At 46.5% G+C, this 16,394-nt stretch overlaps 1 protein-coding gene across 4 annotated transcripts in view; it reads right to left on the reverse strand.

Annotated features, from left to right (window-relative positions):
* The window catches only part of STAT3 (signal transducer and activator of transcription 3), a 60,639-nt gene extending 44,702 nt beyond the window's left edge, over positions 1 to 15,937 (reverse strand). For all 4 annotated transcript variants that reach the window (XM_075561847.1, XM_075561845.1, XM_075561846.1 and 1 more), the window contains exon 1: positions 15,741 to 15,937. The gene's annotated coding sequence lies outside the window, so the exon portion shown is untranslated. The remainder of the gene's footprint in view (positions 1 to 15,740) is intronic.
* Between the last annotated feature and the right edge of the window lie 457 nt (positions 15,938 to 16,394).

The raw sequence follows: 16,394 nt of genomic DNA on the forward strand, positions 1-16,394 counted from the left end.
GGCTTCGCCACTCATATATAGGTGACCTACTCACTGCTTAATTCCGACTCATAACCAAAAAGCAAACTTCACTGATATCGAGTCAATTCTGACTAATAGCAACCCAACAGGAATGGATAGAACTGCCCCCTATGGGCTTCCAAAACTACATCTTTACAGGTATAAAAAGCCTCATCTTCTGGTGATTTCGAACTGCTGACCTTGAGGTTAGCTGGCCAACTCATAGCCCACGACACCAACAGGGCTCCTATATGTGACCTATGGTTTCAGTCATTTAGCCTCTTGTCTCAGTTCTTCCATCTATGAAGAGGAGAGAAGACAGTAAAGGATTGAATGAGCTTATATACATAAAACTCTTGGTACACAGCTGGTACACAACGAGTGTTTGTTAGTGTTAATGGGCCAGTAGGTTAACTGGCCAGGCTTTCACCTACTACCTGGCTGGTGGAGCTCAGGCAAGCCTTCTGCTCGTTTTCGTTTCCAGCACCTCCAGGCATGCCCAGCCTTCCCTCAGACCAGGGTGCTCAATACATGGATCGCCATCTACTAGTCAACTGCAAATGTAGTGTGGGTAGATCGGATGGCATTTAGAAAAATAAACACAAGCCTATCATCAATCCCGTCACTTAATTGATACACAGCGCAGCCAAACAGATGCAATCTTAGGTGTGAAACACATGGGCAAACAACTGCGCTAAGTACAGCAAAATTGACGAGCTAAGTTATCGCCAATTTTTAGATCTTGTTTTTTCCTCTTAAACGTAAGAAAGGTATTAAAATGAGTGGGGGAGCTGGACCAAGTAAGAAGACAAAAACGTATCACTTTCACACGGAATGGGAGGTTTTGACACTCCAAGCCGACAGTCAGCTGCAGTCCAGAGGCAGGGACAGTTCTGGAACTTACTCGCAGAGGGAAAGGACCCAAACACGAGAAAATGTGCTGCCTCCCTGACTGCATGATTGGGCTCTGCTTATTGACGTGAGTCAGCCTTTTCCCACATAAGATCATTAAGTGCAAGTACCGTTCCACCAGGACTGACGATCATTTGGAAGTGTGCTTGAGGCTGGCGGTCAGCAGCTACTGTCCGGCATCCCTGGCTCATTCCAGTCAGTGCAAGTCATCAGAGTAAACTCAGGTAATGACAAAAATGTACATAGTTAATTGTGCTGTGTTGAGCAATGTGGACTCATGCTGTTATGCAAGGTACATATACATTGAACACAGAAAGAATTCTCAATGAATTTATGAATAAATGTAAATAAATCAATATTTTGTATTTTTGTAGGTGGCAGATGATTTTGACTTGATCGTTTTATAAGTAGCTCACATGCTGAGAAAGTGTGAGCCCCCTGCCTTAGGCCTTCTTCCTTCCATCCCATCGTGAGAACCCAAGAACCCAGGTGCCATGCCGGCAAGCGCCCGGAGGAAAGTCTTGGCCCACACATGCCCAGCATCTCATATAGTGCCTGGCTCATAGCAACCAGGTGCTCAAAAAAATGTGTGGTGAATGAATGAACCACTGGTATGAATTACAACTGAATGGAGTGAGCCAGATTCTCCCACGTGAGGACACAGCGCCGAGGAGACACCTGTTCTGATGAGCAAACCAACTCTTAAGTTTTGCTGTTTGGAAAGTTCAAGAATGACCCTTCAATGACCTAGAAATAAGGAAAAATCACAGCACACCCTCAGCTCACAAGCATACAGCTTCTCATTGCCAAATCTAAAATCTTTAGCCTGGTCTAAGGCTACTCAGATACTAAACCACCTTCAGCTCCTCTTTCCAGACTCAAGAAGACTTTGATAGAAGTCATCTGTCTTCCTACAAGTCAACTAATTCTCCTCTGCAGGATTTATTTGTTCCTTCCTGCCACATGTTCTTGCCTGAAATGCTTTCTATATGCGGTGGTAACAAACGTCGCTCTCCTTTCTCTATCAAAGAAACTTTTCTAATCCCACTTCTAGCCCAACCAGCGCTTTAGCTCTAAATGCCCACTCCCATGGGGTGGGTTCCCCACTCATAGCAAACGCCACAGGGCAGAGCAGAACTGTGCCTGTAGGTTTCCGGCCTCATCTTTCTCCCGCGGGTTCGACCCACATGCCACCAGAGCTCCAAATGCCCACGGTATTTATACTTGAATGCTCCCGCATTCAAAGAAAAGGCCTCTGTTGGGGACCTTCACTTAGGGTGGCAGCAGCATAATCAATTTCAGATGCCAAATGGACATTTCCTTGTGTGTTTGCCTTCATTCACCTGGGTACGCGCACGTAAATGCCAACTCCCTCCTGCTGCAGGGATCCCTCCTAAACAGACTGACGGCCCCAAGGCTGGAGAACACGCACTCCCGTGGGAACTGCATCCAGAGGAAACCAAGATCAGTTCTGCCCTGGGTGCTTGCTTACCTAGAACTGGGAGATTTCTCTGCCGAGCAACAAAGCCAGGAGCCCCTCCCTACCGGAGCCACAGGCAGGCTGCCAGCTTTTGTTTAAGGAGAAGAATTACAGTTTGAGAGAGATGATTGGGCAAGCAAATGATTGTGTCAAAATTTCCAGGCTCGAGGGCAACTGCAGAGATATGAGCAATCACTGGAGAAAGTCTGAGGGTACTGCTATCTTTGGCCCAGACACAAACAGAGTCACAAAAGCAACCAGTGATTCTAGGCTGCTATGTAGCTTAGTAGCATTCTTATCCGTCTGGTCATTGAAATACAAACAGGCAAAGGAACTTAAATCTCCTGACTCTCAAAGTCTAGCTGAGCCCCTGCTGGAGAAGGGGAAGAACAGCTCTCCAGTTGCATAAAGAGGGATTATCCTGATTACTCTGCATGGAGCAAAGTGCAAACCGAGGCTGGAAGGTCATGTCCATGGATCCTGCTTTAGAATTCCTTCTTTCATCAGGACTACAGGTTTGAGGAAGACTTTCAACTCAATTCCCTTCCCACAGATTGGAAGGGTCTTAGTGCCCTTTCCTCTGATGCTGGCCAAAGCCCATGGCTGCTCCAACCGTTCATGCATGACAGAGGTGTCCACATGGGACTTCCCAAGCTACGATGCTCTGTCAGATTCTCTCTGAAGGCTCATTCTCCAGAACCCAGCCACCATTCTGGGTGAATCCCAAGTCAGGGAGGCAACTAGTGGGTAGTTGGTCTACACTCCCACTGAGGTCAGCCTTTGAGTCAGCCTGGCCTAGTCATAAGATTATGTGAGGGAAGAATCCTACAGATGAATTGGCTATGCCACCCCCAAAATACGTGGTATTTTATGGTTTGGGCGGAACATAATGTCTTATAAGAGTGGTTACAAATTGGAATGGACTCATGAGCAATGAGTTTGCTATTTTGGGGGGGGGCTGGTTGCTTGTGCTTATAAACCCATTCTGAGATGGGCTGTCTTTGTTATGTTAATTAGGCCGGCTCCTTAAAGGGGCCAACTGGTTTCTTGATGACAGTCTCTTTTGAATAAAACATTTCACGAGTGGGCAGAGCAGAGGTCCGGGAAGAAGACTTCTCAAGAGCAGGTAGGAAAAGACAAAGACCTTCCTCCCGGAGCTGACAGGGAAAGGCCTCTCACTAAAGTGGTTCCTCAGGAAAGATGGTAATTATGGAGAGTGAGAGAGAAACTACAACATGCATACATATCCTGGTTAAACATGACTCAAGCATGTGTGTTTGCTTCCTCCCAAAAGCCTACAAAATGAACACTAAAAGCAGGAACAAGGGGCACAAATTCACGGGGTCAAGGAATGGGAAATGACATGACAATAGATAAAAATGACAATAAAATTTGGAATAAAAAAAAATTGGAATCCAGAAAGTAAAGGGATGTAACTAAGCACAGCTAAAAATGCTGATCAGCATGACAGCCTGAAGAAGAGATTTCCAATTTTTGCTGTATAGCCCCAGAAAGTTCAAACTTGGCAGGCAGGACTAAAAGTGGAGATAAGGAATTTGGCTAAAAATAGGAAGACTACTGGAAAAATCTCTTTAAGAGAATTTAGGTTCCCTGATTTCCTCCTCCATCCTGCAGCATCGAATACAGCTCCAATCCCAGACTCCAAACTGACTCATCCCGGTTCATCCCCCTACTGAGAATTTGCTGTTCCACTCTAAATATATTGAGTCATAAATATATTGTACCTTCATACCAGGATTCTCCTAGCTCTTGTTAAAATGCAGATTCTGAATCAGAATATCTGGGGTTGGGATCGAAAAGCAAATTCTCAGCAAGGGGGTGAACTGCAACTGGTAGACAAGACTGGCAGCAAAGCCACCGAGCAGAGAGGAAGAGGACTTCCATTCAAATTTTTAGTGGGCAAGAATCATTATGAACCCCCACCCTTTTGAAGGTAACCTCCAACAGGTAAGATCCCGATGAACTCAAGAAAGTGGAACCCAGGAACTAGAGGATAAAAAAAAAAAAAACCTTCACAAAACTATTACAAGTAATATCCCCAGAGAGATAAGCTGTACCCACTAAACAGGAAAAGGAGGAGGAGGAAAGGGAAGAAGATGAAATGACAACTGGAAAAAGAGCTCCTGAAATTGAAAATGAAAGAAGACCTGCAGCACGCAGTCCTAAATAATGATGGAAAATAAGAGGAAGTGAGGAGAAAAAACAAATAAACAAACAAACACCAAGCGATCATAGAGGCTGTGTTCAAGAGATCCAACAGTTGACAGAGTGGCTTCCCAGAAAAGCAGGAGAAAACGTATCAGAAAGAAAATGTGACTTCTCCTTTCCCAATTGAAAAGTACCTAACACCCAGACCAAGGAGAGAAATTTAACCCTTACCTGGGCACCCAAAGCAGTTACCAGCCTGGTGGCCGTCTGTCAGCGCAGAGCAGTGCGCAGAGGATTTTCAGTGGCTAAGTTTTTTGAAGCACAAAGGGGCTTATAAAATGAAATTAAGGCAGATCTCCAAGAAACTTCATAACAGAGGGAAATAAAAATGTTACAGATGCTTCCAAAGAGAAGAAACAACTGTCTTGAAGAGAACCAGGAGCTGTAACAGCCGGGACCTTCACCCTAAGTGCTCTTCCAGAAGAGCCCCTTCTACTTTTGATCTTTAATCTGGCAGCAGGGGGATGAAAGAGCACCAAGAATAACTGTGGCAATAAGCGAATATCCTCTCTCAAAAGATCTTAAAATCTCCGGTTATTTTTTCCTCTATTCCAAATCCACCAACACTTAGGTTCCCGCCTGAAGAACCAGCACTCCAGACCAGCAAATGAAACAAAAGGAGAGAGCAATTACTCCCCACGTAAAAAGCAGTATCTAAGTCTATACTTTAGACTGTGGCGCTCTGGCCACACAGAATTAGACATTTCAGTTGGGGACAGGTTTAGGACATTTCCCGGTCCATGGGATGCTAAGCAAAAATCATCCCAACTTTCGTTCAGCATGCGCTTGAGTTGAGTTCTAGAAGAAAATTTTGTGCCAGTTAGAAAAATTTAAAGGGGGGTTAAAACATTAAAGATGACTTATAAACCATGAACGTTAATCAGCTGTCTTCTCAATTAGAGAAGTGCTTCTATAAAAGTTTATCAATAGTATCCTCTGAAATGAGTAATATACTCAGAAAAAGAAGTGACTTCATTGTACATCACAGCTGCTTTACACATTAGCATTCTCCAGAGCTAATCTCCATTAGCTCTCACAAAGAGGGGGTTCAGAGGAGGTTCAATTACTCATGAAATTACTCATTTGACAGTCTAAATGAGATGGTGGATATGGCTTACAAAGAAAATAATTTTAAAAAAAGAAAATAATAAAGTATTTAGAAAGAAATAGCATACAGCTTGATTCAGGGATAGCTCATGACCTAAATTCTAAAAATCACTTTCAACAGAATAGAGCCTGGAGCGTGAATTCGCTGAATTTTGTCAGCCAAGGAGAACCTGGAGATGGCCAAGATAATGTAGGCAGGTGTTATTTCCATCTTACAGATAAGGACAGAAATGATAAGTGGCCAAGGTCACACAGATATGGTACAGTAGGAAGTGCTTGGGGTCTTCAAATGCCCAGGCTAGTCCTGCTAAGTAAGCCTTTTCAAGTGGAAATCCCTGCTGTGTGATCTCTGACAAGTGCATGTCTTTTTGACCTAGTAATATAAACTATGAGAAAGAAAGGTTACAGATTATCAAAGTGGGTTTTGTTATTTTGACATGTTTGAAATAGGACACATCCTATAAAATTTAAAGATAATTATGAGCTTTACATTCAGGGACTGTCTTCAAATGTTGGTGGGCATCAATAAGCAGCCTTGATTAGTAACCTGGTACGTGAACACCAACAAGAATGAACAGAAAAAAAGAGAAAGCCCAAGTGTTTTCTCTCATCATCTGACACGTGTACTTGACCACATACCGGAAGGAAGTCTTTGTCCAAGACAAGGATTTTGAAACTAGTGCCTGTGACTCTCTCTTTTAGAGAAAGCACCAGGACACCAGCTGCATCAGAATCTCTGGGTGCCTTTTAAAATGACCCTAACGCAAAAGATAAACCCACTGCCGTCGAGACCATTCCAACCAACCCTTGACGGGCTTTCCAAAGCGGTCAGCAGCCAGACTGCTCACCCACAGCACCACCAGGGCTTCTGAAAATGACCCCAGAGCTAATAACGTGGACTCTCTTCATGAATCCACAGAATCTGTTTGCTTGTTTTTAAAACAAACACTCCAGGGGATCTCTGGAAATAAAACTGGGGAAAAAAATTTTAAGGGAGAGAAATATTTACCTTAGTTCTTTTAAAAATTAATAAACCTGTTGTATATTAACCTGAATAAGTTTTTTTACCCTGAATAAGTTTTATTAAAGAACTACATGTGTATTTTTTTGGGGGGGGAAAGTGGCATTATCTAAACTTTGAAAACCTCCCTAATGGCTGTCTTAACAGAAGCCGGGTGTGTTTCTGCATTCCGTTTATTGCGTCTGTTGCTGTGGTTGAGGGATATGAAGAAAACAGCCTCAGACAGAGATGAAGTTGGAAAAGGAAGGCATGTCTTAGTAGGCTTTTCAGATCATTTTAGATTTTCTTCTTTAACAATACGCCCAAAACTCAACAAGTGTTAATTTCTCAATGGTTAGTTACAATGTGGACTATACAATCCTTTCAAGCATCTAATTTGGAATAAACAGTTGAAACACACACACATTTCAATGAGCTTTTTAATACTCCGTTACATTGCAATCCATTCATCTTTTCTTGCATGTTGAAAATTTCTCTCAAGGGGACTTTATCTAATAACATCCACTAGCCATGTGGAGACCACAGATTCAGAGATAAGCAGACCTTCCAAGTCTTTTCTTATTTTTAAACAGTTTTATTAGCACTTCATCCACATGTCATACAATTCAACAAGTCAAGCATATCAAGAAGAGTTGTCCAATTATCACCACATTCAATCCTAGAACATTTTCTTCTTCCTTGAACTCATTTTCACTCATGTTATCATTTTTTTTCTAATTGTGGCAAAAATACATGCAACAAAGCATTCCCCAATTCCGCAGTTTCTACATGTATAATTCCATGCCGCTGATCATACTCTTTGTGTATTGCAACCATTATCGATGTCCGTTCCCAAATCATTCCACCACTATTCACACAAACTCAACGCCTCCGAAGCAACCAGACCTTCCAGACCTTGACGCCTTTCATGGCACACGACCCCAAAGATCCCGTCGGTTCCACTGGAACTGCTGGAACTGACAAGCTGCCCGGTTTTCTCAAATTCGAATTTTCACTGGAAAACCCTACCACTATCATTGGCCAGAGAGACTGTCAAGTGTTTTCTTTCTCTCTGTTTTTGAGAAGACGTCTGCCAATGCCCTGGTCTGTCAGCCAGTTTTTCAAGCACAACTGGTGTTTCATGGAAAAGCCCCAAGTCCGAGAAGGCAACTCAAACCGCGCGCGTCCCTGCCGCAGTCTTCCCGCACGGCTTCCTGCGTGGCGTGCCGCCCGCTCGTCAGACGCACCGTGAGAAAGCCATCTCAAGGGTCAGGATTCCATGAAAGGAATAGCCTTCACTGTCACACCAAGGATGTTCTGAGGTGGAACCAGCTTTTGTTGTGCCTTCTTTTTTTGTCGTTGCTCTGAGCTGGCAGCTGGGAAAACTGTAACAGCTACCATGTCACGTGCACATGCCAGCAGGTTGAGAAATGCAAAAACGTGTTATGAAAACAGTTTCCATCTTTAAGATCACCTAAAGGATCTCCCAGGGGTCCCTGGGACCACCCACTCAGAAACGGCTGCTTGGAGGCAACCCCCATAGAAAAAATATATCTCCCAAAGCAAAGCTCACTGACATTGCAACCCACAGGGCAGGTGGAACTGCCTCTAGGGGGTTCCTAGACTGTAAATCTTCCCGGAAGGGAAGTCTCGGCTTTCTCCTGAGCAGCAGCTAGTGGTTTCAAACTGCTGACCTTGTAGTTAGCAGCCTAATGAATGCAGAACCCACTCCGCTACCAGCGTTCCCTTAAGCAAAACAGTTTGTTGTGTTTGGTAAAATCAGAGTGGTAAAATCAAGAAAGAATAAGTAACTCGCTCTCCTTGGAAAAGAGAGATCAGAAGAGATGGTGAGGAGACAAGCTGTCCACTTCCTACACACCTTTTAATAGGGATCACTTTTGCTGAAACCCTGCTTTTACAAAAAATTTAAGTAGAATTGGGAACTGAGGGGCTCAGCTTGATATATTCTCTGTGAGTCTGTGGTTGAGGAGCAGCGCTCTTTGTTAGGGCAAGGGCAGCAGTTTGTAATCCTGAGATGATGGGCCTGCTCTGGCCTCCACCTCCAGCTCACGCCCCTCCACTCATGGAATCGGCGAGCTCCGATGCTTCTGCAGAAGTGGACATCTTGCAGTGCACCATGAATTTAGAATGTACAGCAAAGCAATTAGGATGCTAAAGCGTCTCATGCTTTTAACCACTCAGGGCGCCGCACTCAGAGGGAAATGATCAAGAGCCCGGGGACTGAAAACCAAGTCTTGCTCCTGGCTTTGGAATGCGACAATGATCCCAGCTTCCCCTATGGGTGAGAAAGGCACCATCCTTATATTTTATTTAGGTTCGTGTTTCAATACATTTGCTTCCCCTAAACCTATCCACAGAAGGAAACTCAAATACAAAACTGATTTGTCAGGGAAAGTCAGTCTGAGATTAAATATTTATTGTGTCTGAACCACATTGTGAAGGGGAAAAAAAAACACAACTCAAACAAAGGCTGACCATTTCAAAAGCTCCCTCCAAGCAATACTGCACTTTGTTCGGCTTATAAGAGAGGTGATTACACAGCGACCATCTGGGTTTTGAGGTTAGGAGGATTACATGTGGGTGCCCGGGGCGGGCGGGGGAAGAGGAAAGGTAAAGTCTACGGCTTTCAGGTTCTGTGGGAAACACGGGCTTGCTAATAGCCAGACAAAGCTACATTAGCAAAGCTGCAGTTGAGGAAATTTTCATCTCAGCAGGCTCTCAGGTTCCCACTCAAATCCTCTGCTTCTCATAACGAGAACGAGAGGTCAGGGACCCCACAAACTAATAAAATCAATCAACAAAGCGGGAAAACAGGTGGTTCACACCAGACAGGGCAGGGGTTTCCTAACCGAATCCAAGTAAGTGTTCAGAAAGGGCCTCTACAGAAACTACCTGAATATCCCCTCATGGGCTGCACCCTTCCTCCGCCAGAGGGAAGCCAATTATTTACCAGAAGGTTTACTTTCTCTTTCAAGCTCTGCTGGCATCCGCCTGTCCCACATACTGCGGAGCAATGACGACGGAGTGACCCACCCACAGGCCCTTCCGCTCTTGCTTTCAATACCCAGCCTACCCAGCCGGGGAGCTGGGGCGGGAGGGCCTGTGCCCCGGAGAAGCTGAGCGGTTGGTTCTCCCTGAGCAGAACACTCCTTTTGCAAAGGAGAGCTACACAACCAGGACAGAAAAGCCCCGCTCCTTCCATGAAACACAGGGCTGCAGAGAGGTGGAGGGACTTTTAATGCAGCAGGGCACTGCTGTTAGGTGCCATGGAGATGGTGCCAACTCATCAAGCCCCAGGGTTCCACAGAATACGGCACGGCCTCGCCCTACACCATCCCCGGGGACAATCCATGTTGTTGAGGGGCATCCTCTGTTTCACTGACCAAGGATGATGTCCTCCTTCTCCAGGGGTCTGTCTCTCCTCACAACATGTCCAAACGACATGAGACTAGTCTGGCCATCCTGGCTGCTAAGGATATTCTTCCTCTAAGACAGATTTGTCAGTTCTCCTGGCAATCCAGGGTACTTTGAATGTTTGTCACCAACGTGGTAATTCAGCAGAGAAGGACAGATCATCCTCCCTCTGCCATCCCTCCTCACCTTCCTTCCCTGACTCAAACCAAGGCTCGCCAGGCTGACACGCGTCTCAGCTCCTCTGCCACACGTCAAATCATCAGCGTCCCTGAACGTTGGGTGTCATGAAGAACTCCAATAGACTGCCCAAAGTCTCGCATGGTAATACATTTTGTAGTGTGTCGGAGAAATGGGCCACAGTCATGGATTTTGGAACCCACGCAGACTTGTCAGGAGGGCATCTGTATACACAGGCATTTCCAGGTTGGCATGGCTACATCTATTTCCTGACCAGCCTCCATTTCCTCCACCAGGATGTAAACCCCTGGTCACCATTCATTTTTTCCCTGATAGATTAGAATATCCCAATTACTTCTTCCTTTGGGTCATTAAAGGCCATAGTGAGTCATGATTTGCCCAACTTAGCGCAGTAGTCAATTACAGTAATTATTAGTACTCGAGTGTTAGTGAGCTTGCCAGGAATTGTGGCAAGCACCTCACAAGCATGCTCTTGTGCAATCCTCATTAGCTACCCTCCCAAGGTAGACTTGGGACCTGTCTGTTACAAACAAGTGACTAAGACCCCAAAAAAAAAAAGTTAACTAAGACTCACGAAAGCTAATGAAATGTGCTCAAGATCGAAGAAGGAGGGGATCAGAGATCTAAAGCCAACGAATCTGATCTCACAGCCCAGTCTTTGCCCCCACTAGCAACTGTATCACCGATACAACAATAGCCACCACCTTAGGAAGCCCCTTAAAAGAAACATGTCCTGGGCCAATGTACTTAAAACTCAAAAGGCCAGTTAAAAGGTAGTGGTAAATACAGTCATTTATTTGTATGAATGGAATGGCAGGTGATCCAAGCATTATTTCTATTAATGCTTTTATTACGGTCTCGAAAAGGAATACGGAACATGCAGGTAAGGCCACTCGAGATAAATTGTTAAGTAGAAATACAACTGCAAAAAATCTGGGAAAATACACACAAAACTATTAACCTGATGCACATGAACTGTCAGGAGTTCTAGAGGTGCTCTGTTATTCACCGAAAGGTTGGCGGTTCTAACCTACCCAGTGGCTCGACGGGAGAGGCCTGAGGAGCTACTCCTGTAGTGGTGACAAGCCTGGAAAGCCCTAAGGCGCCATTCTACTCTGTCCCGTGGAGTCCAAAATCAACTCACTCTAGTTCTACAAACACAGAACCCGGATTTTTGCTTTACTTGGGGAAAGGTTGACAGAGCAAGCTGGTTTTCTATTAAACATTCACACGGATTGTTGGGATACTGATCACAACCTAACAGCACTCTTCCCATTTCCTCCCCGTTTACGTTTCTCTCCTTCCTTCTTTCCCATACTCTACGCCACACACCCCTACTCCCCACCCCACCCCACCCCACCTTGCCTTCTGAGCTTGAAGGCTGCATAAATACTGCCCTTCCAATCTCATAAGGTTGATTATTCTGATTGCCTCTCTCCCCAATGTTGTTCAACTCATAGGCCTGTCTTACCTTTTGGCTGAAAATTAAAAGACAAGTAAGGGGTCAAAGGGTGGGGGCTTGAGGGGGACAAAACAACTGAATGACAATGGACTCCAATTATGAACAATCGAGGCGTAAGCATGGCGGCTCGGCAGCCTCCTTTCCCTTTCGGTGTTCTCCTAAATTCAGAGGCTCCACTTGCGACTCTGACACACCGTGCTGCTTTAAGTCTCTCACAGGCATGTTCCCTCAGCCTGGAGAGCCAGGGTTACTACTAGCTCTGTGGGAGAGTGCCACAGAGCCCTCTTTGGTGACAGCCTTTTCTCTCACCCTGAAAAGACTAGTCCCTTTTCTTTCTTTCTTTTTTAAATCAATTATTGGGGGCTTGTAAAACTCTTATCACAATCCATGCATCCATCGTGTCAAGCACATTTGGACATTTGTTGCCATCATCACGCTGAAACAGTTGCTTTGTACTTGCGCCCTTGCTTTCTACTTGCACTCATTTTTCTCTTTTCTTTTTTAAAAAATTTTTCCCCCTTTTCTTGAACATTGAGCACCACCACCACCAACAAAACCCAGAAAATTGTGGAGCTCTTACTGTGTGCCAGGCACTTGGCGGAGCCTCTGCCAGGATCACTGGCTCATGGAACCATCAACCAGGCCTGTTATCATCCTCCTTTTACAACAAAGAAAACTGGAGTTCCAATTCCAACTGGGAAGCAGCCGGTTCAGGATCCAAACCTAAGCTTTGAATCACTCATTGCCCTACCATTCCCCCTGCCCAAAATCCAGACAGCACCCCCCAACCCCAGTCTGGTGAAAACAGAGACCCTGTTTCATACACCCTTGAAGTCCTCATGAATTGTAATTCTACTGTATGGTTTTCCTTCTAAAGATTAGAAATGTTTCAAACAAGGTGCCACTGAAGTTCACCAGAATAGGCCAAAGTTCTACCAACAAATGTGGAAACCACAATATGATTGCTTTTCACCAGAAGCAAGAAAGAGAGAAAAGAAACCAGCCGTGCCCTCCTGCTGGAGCTCAGGGGTTGCAGTTACCTCATGGTCCCCTAAGGCCCTCAGGATTTGGGGATATCTCTCAAGTGCTCTTTGGGTAGACCCAATATTATGGTGAAAAGAAAATTAAAGTATAGAAATATAAAATGTGAGTAACCATTTGTAGCCAATCAAAATTCCTCAAAAACAATTTCACTAAGACAACTCTTAGTGTGCTGGCCCTATGTGTAAGGCCAGCCTCCACCTCTGCTAGGAAAGAGGTTTGCTGCACTGATTTCATGTGCTTTGTACAAACTAACCCTCCTCAGCCAGTGGCTGGCACATAGTAGGCACTCCATAATTAAACCAGTACTTGACTTAAAAAAAAACACCCCTTTGCTGAATTCAAATAACAGAGTTAGAGATCCCTACACAAATGTTTATCAGGTGACTGATCTGCTAGCAGGAGACCTTTGGTCCAAATTGGGTGCAAAGCTCTCCCTTTGAAAACTAAAGGCAGTGAATACCAAGCGGTAAGGGATGGGCTCAGTGAACCAAGGATCAAGTACCTGGTTTAGTGTAAAGTCTCTAATTTGGGGTCAGGGTTGTAAAACCGAGATGCAGCGATCCATTGGGAATTTGGAAGAATTATTTTCTCTGGTTGGGGCTTGACTTTGATTAACTGAGCCAGTTGTGGTTGGGTGCCATCAGACACATCCGACCACATGTGAGAAAACAGAACTGCCCTCCCCCCTAGGGTTTTCTCAGCTGGAATTTTTACAGGTCTGTCTCCTGTGGAGCCACTGGGTGGGTTGGAACCAGCAACCTCTAGGCTAACAGCCCAGAGCTCAACCTTTGGGGCTTTGAACCCACAGCCCCCAAATGATAACCTCCTATAAACCATGTCCCTTGAGTGTCAATTAGTCTTTAAAGTTTATGGATATTATGATAAATCCAAAAACCAAACCTACTGCCACCAAACCAACTCAGACTCATAGTAGCCCTAAAAGGGGTTCCTAAGACTGTGAATCTTTACGGAAGCAGGCAGACTCCTCTTTCTCCCTTCCCACCGGGCTTTTGGGTTTGATCTAAGACCTTGGGGCCAGCAGCTCACTACTTAAGGCACAGCTCTGATACAGTACATCTGGGATGGAAATGCAAATTACCAACTCAAGGGAAATGAACCTCGTTGGAATCGCCCAGACACTTTCCCAGCACAGCTTACCATCTTTCTAAGTCAAGACCTAATACTCAAGCATGGATGGTCAAAAGAACACAACATATACAAAAATAATGAGCTCCACCTACAGTACGTTCTTGCCCGTTCCCTTGGCCTCAATTTCCTCATGGATTAAAAAGGCTCATGTCATGCGAATCACTTCTCTCACAAACGCTTTGTGTGTCAAGTTATAAAACTGCATTTCTAAATGGATCCTTCCCGAAAAGATCGGCACACACTCTTACACTTCCATAAATTTGCTAATGGGTCTCTGGGATGGTTGTGGTCATGGATATAGACCAGTCTTCTAACATCAACAACATCTTTTTTTAAAATTCCGGACTTTTCTCCCACCCTCCTATGCAAACATCAGAACAAAACTTCTGTTACTATACCAGTCTAACATATGCAATGACTGTGTTGACTCTTGAGGACACAAGGCGTTTGAAGTAAGATGGAAAAAAATCATCGACCTTTGGCTGAAAATCACAGTGCAAGTCTACATAGGAAAACCGAGATGATTTACCATTTTGATTTATTCAAACCGAAGCTTTATTAGTACAGTCAGCCTCACACAAGCAATAAACACCAGTGGGTACACACTACACAGCTCTGTATTTAATAAAAAGCGACTAACTGCTGATTGTGTTGGCACACCTACACCTACTGAATATAAAAGAGTGATGTGGACGAAACATGAAAAAAGTCAGTTAAGCGACGGTCTGAATTTTGCTCACTGAAGCCCAGCCCCCAGCCCCAAACAGGTAAAGTTTGCATACAACCTGTCTTTGTTCCCCTCTCAGTTGCATTTACCCAAGAACTTGGCTCAGAGACAGAAAACTCCCACAGCCGCTTGGTTCATTCTGTCCTGTGCAATTAGGCAACCCCACAATCCAGTAAACGCAATGGCTCAATGATTTATCTTCTGGCAGCGTTTCGGCGCCGACCAGGTGTTTATATAAAAGAACAATGTCAACGAAGAAAGGTTTTTTTTCCTTTCTAGAGCTGGCAGGGTTTGGTTTTGCTTGTGTTTCAAAAAGCGGGGAAAACGCCCGGCTTACCCTAGAATAAGACGGGAAGGGATTTAGAAAGAGTCGAAGTCTGTCCATTTCCCTACAGGAAACTAGCTTCTTATGCAATAATCCTACCCACAACCCACCAGCCCGCGAGGCTCCCCGGACCGGACACCTCTTTCTACCTCCAGAAGGTCACAGCCGGCACCTAAGGGAGCGGGGCACCGGGCTAGGAGGAAGTGGCTCCGCCGGGAGCCGCCGGACCTGCCAGCGGGGCGGGGACCAGGCTCTTTCCACGCCCCCGCCCCCAGCGATCGCCCGTGGCCGGAACGTCCCCCGAATCCCGGGGAGCAGGAAGTCGGGGGGCTGTCCCTGAGCCCTGCCACCCCATCCCCGAGCGCTCTCTCTCCGTCCTCCCCCTGGAGCTGTCTCACTCGACGTCCGCTTCGCCCCCTTTGCCGAGGAGCGAAACTTCCCCGCAGCGGCCCTGTCCCTTCAGCGCCTCCGCCTGTCATCCCGGGGGGCTGTCCCTTCCGAACGACGCCGCAGGTCCCCTCACCTAGCCCACCCCGCGAAGTTTCCAGTTTCACCAACACACACACGCTCAGAAGCTGGCACCCGCCCCCGGGCCCCCCGAGGTCCCCCGAGGCCCCCAGGCAGTGGGGGGGGGCTGTCTGGGGAGGCGGCCCCACCCTTCGGCCCCTTCACCTGTTTCTCCGGCTGAGGCCCGACAGGCCGGGACTGCGCTGGGGTCCGGGTGCGGGCCGCGGGGCTCTCTCAGGCCGCGGGGGCCCTGCCAGCAAGCGGGAAGAGAGAAGGACAAGTTGGGGCGCTCGTCAAGGATCCGGCTGGGGCTCGCTCCCTCTGCGCGACGTCGGAACCCCAGGCTCCTCCTCCCTGTCTACGCCGCCGCAGCTCCGGAAGCGAATGAATGACAAGCCCTCTAGCCAATCCTCGCCCTAGAGCCCGGCCGGGCTAGACACGCCCTTATGCATAATTCATAAGCTGGCCAGTTTTCTCCACCACCCAGGGGCCTCGGTGCGTGTACTGTATATTCGAAGCTCCACCCATCGGCCAATGAGGAAGCCGCTCGGCGAGGGGGCGGGACCAGGAGGAGCGGGGGACGCCCCTGGACTGGCTGTTCCAGACGGCGTGGTGCTCCTCCCTCCGCGACAGCCGGGGAAGAGCGGAGGCCTTGGCCCAGAAGCGCGGGGGGAGGGAAGGGAGATGGCTGGAATGTCTTGCTGAAAACTCAGCTGAGTTACTGGCAGCGCGTGACGTCAAGACACTTTAAATGCCCCTGATGCGACTCCCGCCTGCCCGCTCTTCTTGTTCCAGGCTCTTGGCACCACGTGGGGACGA

The sequence above is a fragment of the Tenrec ecaudatus genome, chromosome 10, assembly GCF_050624435.1.
Source record: "Tenrec ecaudatus isolate mTenEca1 chromosome 10, mTenEca1.hap1, whole genome shotgun sequence".
In the NCBI taxonomy this organism is placed as follows: domain Eukaryota; kingdom Metazoa; phylum Chordata; class Mammalia; order Afrosoricida; family Tenrecidae; genus Tenrec; species Tenrec ecaudatus.